This window comes from Haliaeetus albicilla, unplaced genomic scaffold, assembly GCF_947461875.1.
Source record: "Haliaeetus albicilla unplaced genomic scaffold, bHalAlb1.1 scaffold_104, whole genome shotgun sequence".
Lineage (NCBI taxonomy): Eukaryota > Metazoa > Chordata > Aves > Accipitriformes > Accipitridae > Haliaeetus > Haliaeetus albicilla.
Window position 1 is genome coordinate 151366 of NW_027212529.1, and position 8770 is coordinate 160135.

An 8770-nucleotide genomic window follows, 5' to 3' on the forward strand; every position below is an offset into this window, starting at 1 on the left:
TACTTACTGGGGGCACAGGGCTTACATTGCCCTGCCCTTTCCCCACTCGCAGCCCGGGCCGTCATCTTCATCGCCTCCGTTCCAAAAAGCACCCGAGTGCCTGGAGCGTTTACAGCAGTCAAGTGCAAACAACAGACAACTCGGGTGGTCGCTTCTGTCCCTGCCCCCCCACCCCATTATCTAGAGAGGAGAAGCAGCACAGGGACCTGCAAACGGCGGGGGGGGGGGGGGGGGGGTGGTCCCCTGGAGCAAGCCCCAGGGACTGCTGTATCCCTCTGCATGTGGCATCAGGGTTGCGGGAGTGAAAGCAGCCAGTCAACAGCTGCTGGCGAGAGATTTAAAAAAAAAAACCCAAACATAACACCTGGTTCAGGTGACAGCCTGAAGGCAGGCCACAAGAGACCCAAAGCTGCTTTCTGCCAGAGGGGCAGCTCTGTCCAGCAGGAAACGCCGCGTCCCAGCGCACCAGAGGCGAGCGGCCCACCTGCAAGCGAGCGATACCCTGGCGACCCTGGGGCTCAGTTGGGGTGGGCGCACCTTTCCTCACCTCTGTGCTATCGGAACTCCGCTCTCCTAATCCTGCACGCACGCAAGGCTTCTTGTGCGGGGCTTGTCTCTGATCGAAGAGACGCTGCACGGTGTTACTTACCGCCCCGCCCTCCGGCGTGCAAAGTAATCAGACGTGAAGCAGGGAAAGCAAAGAGGCCTGTCGGGATATTAGTAGTCCTCAGCAGATGACCGTAGAGCCCTCGAGGTTCCGTCTTTGCTCCCTACAGGAGCGTGGCTCCGCACTCCTTGCCGCTCCCGCCAGCAAGCGTCACAATTGCCCTTTGCTGCCTGCAACACGCAGTACCTGCGCGGCCCCAGTACTACTGCCGCTTACAGCGCGAGAGGCGCTCGCTATAAAGCGGCAATGAAGAACAAGGACGGCCCGTCAGGATGGCAGGAGGAACACAGAGAGCCTCCAGCATTAGCCAGGCAGGGCTTGCAACTCACCTCGTGTCGTGGTTTAACGCCAGCCAGCAACAAAGCCCCACGCGACCGCTCACTCGCTCCCCCGCCCCCAGTGGGACGGGGAGACAATCGGAAGGGCGAAAGGGAGAAAACTCGTGGCTTGAAACGAAAACAGTTTAATCCTTTAAAAGAAACAACAACAACTTGTAAGGAAAAGAAGAAAAAAAATGACAGAGAATGGGGTGCAGGCAGCATGCCAGGGGTCTGGAGCCTGACGGATGATGGGGGTGGGGGGGGGTGGGGGGTGGGTGGAGTACGGAGGAGGGAAAGGAAGCCGGGGCGGGGGACAGGAGATAGAAGAGCAGGGGATGCGGGGGGAAACAACTCGCGTGGGTTAAAAACTTGAATGGGTGAAGGGGGCGGGCTGAAGCAGCGGGGAGCATATATGGGGGAGAAACACACGCCGGGGAGAGGGTAGGTGAGGGTACAGAGGTGCATGGGGGGACATGGGTGGGGATGACCTACCCCAGGGAGTCCACCCAGGATGATCCACAGCAGGTAACTCACCTGGGATAACCCGCAACAGAGCATCCACACCAGATCATCCACGCTGGGAGGACCCCCAGCAACGCCCCTCAAACTGCTTGTGCTTCATCCCCAATCTTCCCCTAACGGGGGAGTTTTTTGCTTTTTCAAAATACTCCGTTTGGGGTGTGTTTCAGTGCTTTCCCACAACATAAAAAGGGGTGATCTTTTGGTTGTGGGTTTGTGCATGAAAATGGGGTGGGTTTTTTGCTTTCCAGCTGCACAAATCCAGGCGCATTTGGCTTTCCCAGGAGTCCCAAAGTCGTTTGGTTTTTTCCGTTGCAGTCCCAGAATCAGAGGGTTTGGGGTTGTCCTGGTTTCGGCTGGAATAAAGTTCATTTTCTTCTGAGTAGCTGGTACAGGGCCATTTTGGATTTAGGATGAGAATAATGTTGACAACACACCGATGCTGTAGTTGTTGCTAAGCAGTGTTTATACTAAGTCAAGGACCTTCCAGCTTCTCATACCGCCCTGCCAGCAGAGGCTGGGGGTGCACAAGAAGAGTCGCTGAGCTAAAGGAGGATTCCAGGTAAACAGGTCAGCTCGAAATACACCACCTCCTTTAAAAGTTAAGAGCTATTTGAACACTTAAAATCAGCATTTAGGCTAATCGATACCATTTTGAACACCTTCTTAGCATACAAGTAAACACTCTTGCCGGTGCTGGAAAACGTCTCCTCCCTTCCTTACAGCACTGCTGCAGGGAGATAACCCTGGGAGGCTGCGGGACGAGGTCGTACGCAATCAGAATCTACGCTTACGGATCCACCCCAACAGCTACAGCCCTTGCGCTCCTGCTGCTGCCGCTTTGCATCTTGCTTGTTTGGTGAATAAAGCTGAAAGTGAAGTGGAAAACTCCAAAGAGCAAAATGAAAAATAAAGAATAAATCTCAATAATTCACTCTACACTAAAAAGGTGTGCCCATGTTTATATACGTCCAATAAAAATACTTATACTGTAAAAGTATTTGATTTTTCCTTTTCCATTACCTTAACTTGCACAGCTCTGAATTCATACCATTAAATTATCTCTCTCCAAAGTACACAGTTATAACGTGACTAGGGGTTTTTGTGCGTTTTACAGAACGCGGAGGGACACCTGGCCAGCTGAGCTGCCCAAGAGAGGTGCTACTGAACTGCCAGGGAAACACACCATTGAAAGCCAGGCAGAAAGAAAGTACTTCAGAGCACTCCGTCAAAACATCAGGAAAAAATCCCCATAACATTCAGTTGCCTCTCTTTTTAAACATTTAGAAAAATACCTAACTGCTTACATACACCTAACATCATATACTACAGCTATTTGGCAGTTACAGTTTAAACAATGCAAGTCAATTTGTAAAATCCCCAGTGCTGCAATACCTCAGACTACCAAAAAGGACTGGCGGATTCCCTAATGCTTTTGGCAGTACCGAAGCATGCAGAGCAACACGTTTTCATGTGATCTCGACTGTTACAACTGAGAAACCAAAGACCAGTGATGCCATCAACTTTAGGAAGATGGGCTGCGCTTGGGTCTTTGGAAGGAAATTGACTTTTTTCTTTTTTTTTTCTTTTTTTAAAGAGAGTGAAAAGTCTCGTTACTGATGACTTCTACTGTCAAGTCAATCACCTCTGAAGATCCACTCTGATGGGAAGTTCACAAAACAAAATTTCTTTGAGAGAGAAAGACTTCCATTTTGGAAAATCTCTTTCCAACTGAAGTCAAAATTACACACTGTAGGTTAAAGGAAAAAATACATTACTGAAGCAGTAACTCATCAAAAACACCTCAGGACTCACTGTCACTAGTTACAAGGCTGCTAATGCTTCCTGGGAAAGCCTGGACAACGCACAGATGCGACGCCCGTTTGTCCTGTTTTGTCCACGTCTCTTCTTTGACCTTGACTGCTTTTAGTACAGATGCTAATGATCTCCGTTAACGTTTTTGAGTACTACTATAAGATATTTAAAAAAAAAAAAAATCATTGACTGTAAAAGCATAAAGCTTTTATCGTGAAAACAAAGTCTGTTTCTTCTGAACAGCTGAACTCTTACGAACAGTTTCTTCCCTCTTTTAGTACAAAATTATTTTCACAGTATCATTTACTAGCAAGCACACAGCAACAGAAGATTATGCTTTCAGGAAGAGAAAATAAACTGAGGGAAGTAAACTTTGTATAGGTGTAACATGCTCCGGAACAGAACGTACTTTTAGTATTTGTGTTAAAATATTTCATGTAAAAAAAAGTAGAAGGAGAGTTGGCACACTCTCAACGTTAAAGTCCATACCGCAAGTACCTTTGGAAAAATGCAGACACACATCGTAGGCGTACCTTGTACTTGCAGGCCACTACGGAATCTTTCCATCTGTCTCCTACCGTCACGGCAGAAGAAAGGGCAACCAGGGCGAAACGGTGCCAGCTGACATCCAGCTGAGAGAAGAAAAAAAAACATTAGCACAAAGCTGGGTAGGAATCCAAAGCTGCCTTTTTTTTTTTTTGTGAAGGTTGGCGAAGACAGTACGACTGAGCGGAGGAAAAAGTATTTTTGCGTCACCTTCGGTACAGTTGTTGACACAGGCCACTAGAGCTTTTGCATTTTTTCAGACAACCGTGCCTTTTTTGTTTTTCCCTTTCTTTTTTGACTCATTGGCAACTTTACTTTCACTAGAACTCACTTTCCTAGATACACGCAGGTGACAGACATAGAGACCTACATACATTTTCTCAAGCCTTAGTATAGCCGAGGCTTCATCACCCTATACGTCGCAAGTTGAGTAGTTTTGCTAAAGAGCACAGCAACACATCTGTCCTTGCGAACTGCCTCGTTGCAAAAAAGGAATCATTTTTTCCAGGCCGTTGCTCCAAACGGTCAAGATCTTTTAAAACCGCAGTTGTGCCACCAAACCCGCTCAGGGTCCCTCCTAGCTTTTGACCGCCCTGAGATTTAACAGGCACACGCTCCATTCCATCTTCCAACAGCAAAAATACGTTAACGCTCTCGGACCCAGAGCGCAACCCTACGGATGTCCACGCACACAGCCTGCCGTTTTGATGAGGAGCCACCGAGCAGCCCTGCGAGCACAGCTGCACGCGCCAGATCGGTTTCCCCTACGCCGCGAGTTACCGGTTTCCGTGAACGTAGTTTCTGACGCTTTAAACCGAAAACCGTATCTCGACGCTTCGCCACAGCAGAAACGACCCATCGCTAGACCGCTACAAAAACGCAGTAACGCCAATTGCAAACCCACAGCAGCGACAGCTCCAGAAATATTTAGACCAGGAACAAGGGAGAAAAATAAAACAGCTTCATCTCACGCACAGGGGAGCGGCAGGCAGACAAAAGGGTCGGCATTCTGAGCCCGTACAGAAAACGGGCATTCTCCTTCCGTTCCTCGGCCCGTCCGTGAAGGTCTAAATACCGCAACACTACCACGGCAACGTCGAGAGTAGGGCACAGCAGCCCTGCCACTGGACTTGCCACTGACCCATGCTACTTACGTAGCAGGACGCGTACGCAGAGGGACACGTTTTGCCACACAGAGCCCTGAACTTCCTGAAAATTTACGTTTACCAAAAAAAGCCATTTGGAACATATTGCCAAACAACGTTCGGCAAGAAAGCTTTGATGCCTTTGACGCGCGCGAGTTTTTGGTCACTTGCTATTTGCTTCCTGTTGCTGCTGCTGTTCTTCCTTCAGAAATTCTACTCGTCGCCAAGTTATTCACTACTGGTTCAAGCATTTGCCTTCCTGGTATTACCAGCACATTCACAGAGGCAAGTAACTTAATTGCTCTTCTACAATTATCCAAACGACAATTACAGCCACGAAAGAGAAGGAGAGCTCAGGCAGCACAAGAGCTCTGCAGGCTGGCACCAGTCAATATTGCACTCTCTAAAATCAAACAACAACAAAACAAAACCGTGACCCTGTAGCCGCCTTTTTTTTTTTTCTCTTTCTTCTTCTTTCAGAGCTCATCCCTGCCTCAGCATTTTGTCTTGTCAGAGCATGAAGCGCAGGTGATCCGTACGTACCCTGACGACTTCTGCGTGTGATGAATGCCTGTTCCGAAATAGTCCAGATCTGCAAGACTGGTGTCATTTATATGGTTTTAATCATCATAACTCAAATTCTATTTACTCACGCGTTTGTGAGGAAACTAATTAACTTTTAAACACTGCCTCTCCTTTTTTTGGGGGGTGGGGGTGGAAATGTGTTAGAGACCGAAAAACATTACGATTCAGAGCTCCCAACCACGAGGGAGTGGTGGAGAAATCAATGAAAGCAAAGACCAACAGCAGCAACATCAACTGAAAGTTGGCTTTCATTCCGATCACGTACTTAAGCGACTCTCCAAGTCTATGCCTCGGTCCTAGGAATGACTAGTCCCTTTTTGGAAGGACAAATTTTTTCCACTTAAAAGTCCTAGACTGAAGACTCCGCTGAACGGAATGGGGATTGTCCCACGGGACAACATGCCATCAACACTCTTCATGGGGAAGGAAAGAAAAAAAACCCAAATAAAAATCAAGTTGAAGTACCAGTTCCCATCATGTTTCGCTCATTACATTTCTACTGGCATCTAGGTGCTCCAAAATGAACTACGGGGACACCACATATTCCTAAAAATTCAGTTATACATAAAAAAGTAAAAGGCTATTTCCAACTTGCCCATCAAATCAGTATGAACAGAGAGAAGAGAAACACTCGACCCTGAAGAAGCTAACAGGCAGCTCTGAATTTACCAGACAGGAAATTTCATTCTTTCCCCTGAAACAAAAACACATCAAGGGACCAGTTCAGGAACAGGGCACGATCTGTGAACAGCAATTTTTCCATCAGCTTTTCTGCACTAGCAGCAAATTTGCCTTCTCTGTGGGTTTAACGTGGAGCATCTGTAGTGCCCTCGAACTCGCAAGTGTTTCTCTCCGCTCCCCCAGCCCGACACGTGCGATTACCTGAGCAGCAAGCGGAATTGACCACGCAGGATTTTCTTCGTGTGACGCGGAAGGTGACGCTGGGAGAAGAGGAAACAAAGAAATGAACCTGCTCGTCACACCCAGCCAACGGTGGAAAGACAGGGGAGGATTCTGCCGGAAGGGCTCTGCACCCCAGGAGCTCCCGCCGGCCGGTTTCTCTCCCCTTTGCCCGGTACCGAGGGGACGACGACACCTCGCCCGCGCCCCCTCGCGGGGGGGGCTGCCCCAGGAGAGACGGGGGACCCCCACCTCGCTTCTGCCCGCGGGAACGGACCGGGAGAGACCCTCCACGCAGAGAGAGGAGCGCGGTGTGGATTGCATGCCCGAGGGAAGAGGCCGGGCTCCCCGCTGGCAGAAGGACAACTCGCCTCCCTGCCGCTCGGAGCAGCTTGCTGCGGACAGCCCTGCCTGCGCCCGGCCGCTCTTCCGCCGTGCTGGGAGCGCAGTCCGGCCGACGGACGCTCCAGCGAAAAGACGCTCCAGCTAATCGCGCCTCCTGCTCCTTACAGCCGCAGGTACTTTTGCCTCTGGCTAATGCACGCTCCAGACAGCGGACACCCCGCCTCGTTCCAGCTCCCGCTTGCTACAGTTCTGGCTCGTTGAAGCCCCAGCTCCGCGCTGAAGCTCCGGCTGATTTCAGCTGCTTCTCCTTACAAGCTCCAGCTACGTGCAACGGTCTGGGCTTTCCATAAGGTTGTATATCAACTGCTGTCAAAACTGGAGCATTGGGATTAAACATCAGAGTTACACGCCGAATAAATATTCGTTAGTTTGCGCGATTAATTACTTAACAACTATTCTGAGCAGCGCAGAAAGAAGAGCTGGACTCAAAGAGGGCACGTGGGGTCTGAAAAGCGCCCTTCCCCCCCACAGACCATCACAGATGTTGAGTTCGGCCTGCTGCGTGCCGGACTCCCAAACTTCGGCGTCCGACACAACCAGACCCCCATCTCCGGGGAGGGTCCACGCACCCTGCCCGCCCCCCGCTTCCCCCCGCAGCCCCCAACACCCTCCCACCCGCCTGCAAAACCAGCCAAGCCGGCTCCCGCTTTTGGACCCCGCACCAGCTGACTCGGGGCCCATTTGGGAGCCAAAAAACCCGGCTGCTGAGCCCGTTCTCAAGGCCCAAACACGCAGGGCCGGACCTCTGTTTCTGGGCCCAAAGCCGCGCAGCTCGGTCTGTTTCCGAGCCCCCACATCAGCCACGCGAGCCTGTTGTCAAGCCCCAGGAACAGAAAACTTGTTCTCCGTTTCTGACCCTGCAGTGCCCACGGGCGACGCTGAGCGTAGCCACCCCACAGCCCTGCACCCCCGGGGCCCCACACGTAGTTTCGGGGAGTGCTCGGGACCTGCGGAGGGCCCGGCCCCACGCCTCTGCGGGGCAGCCCCAGCACAGGCAGGGCGTCGCTTCACGATTGCCGTTTCAGGCTTTATTTCCCCGCCATCACCGGCACGGCCAGGCCCCCACCCCAAACCCCCCAGCCGAAGCACCCCCGCGGGTAGCCGGGCCCAGCCACCCAGAAAACAAGAAAACCAAAGAGGGTACAAGACGGACACCGTGGGGAAAGGCAAGGAGAAGGACGCAGAAACAGAGAGAGCGCGGGAGGGATAGGGAGCAGGACAGAGAGATGGAGCAAGAAAGGAAAAAAGGACGGGAGGCAGAACCAAGGGAAAGAGAGACAAGGACGGGGAGCAGGACGAAGGGACGGAAGAGGAAAAAAAAAAGTAGCGACGGGCTGCAGGACAGAGATGAAGGGATTAAATAGACACAGGGAGCATGACAGAAGGACACAGAGAGACAAAAGGGACAAAGAGCAGGCCAGCATCGGAGGGGAAAAAACCAACTGCGATGGGCAGCGGGAGAGAGATACGGAAAAAGAAAAAAGTACTGAGGAACAGAAAAAAGAAAGAAGCGACAGCTAGCTGGACAGGCGGACACAGTTAGAAAGGGCGGGAGAGGGAATGGGGCACAGAAAGACAGACAGAAAAGGCAGCGGAAGAAAGCAAGGCAGAGGAACAGCAAGGCGGGGCGGGGGGGGAAGGGACAGGGGTCTGGACAGAGATGGAGAAATAAGCAGCAGGGACAGAGGAAAAGAGACAGAAAAAGGGACAGGGAACATGGCAGAGAAGGAAAAATCAGGACAGCGGCAGGACGGAGATAAAAAACTGGGACGGTCCTCAGGACAGAGAGGAATACGAATGCGAGCAGGGAGCGGGACAAAGGGATACAGCGAGAAACGACGGGACAGGAAGCAAGACAGTGTGACAGA

The 8770-nt window shown here is 51.2% G+C and overlaps 1 long non-coding RNA gene across 2 annotated transcripts; it reads right to left on the reverse strand.

The window, feature by feature from the left end:
• Positions 1–2550: 2550 nt before the first annotated feature.
• Positions 2551–7322, reverse strand: LOC138684284 (uncharacterized). Of its 2 annotated transcripts, none has more exons than XR_011323612.1 (3): positions 7064–7322; positions 6480–6538; positions 2551–3953 (listed from the first exon to the last, which is right to left on the reverse strand). It is a non-coding gene; the product is annotated as an uncharacterized lncRNA (long non-coding RNA). The 2 variants fall into 2 exon arrangements; XR_011323613.1 differs by lacking the exon at positions 2551–3953 and adding an exon at positions 4714–4736.
• Between the last annotated feature and the right edge of the window lie 1448 nt (positions 7323–8770).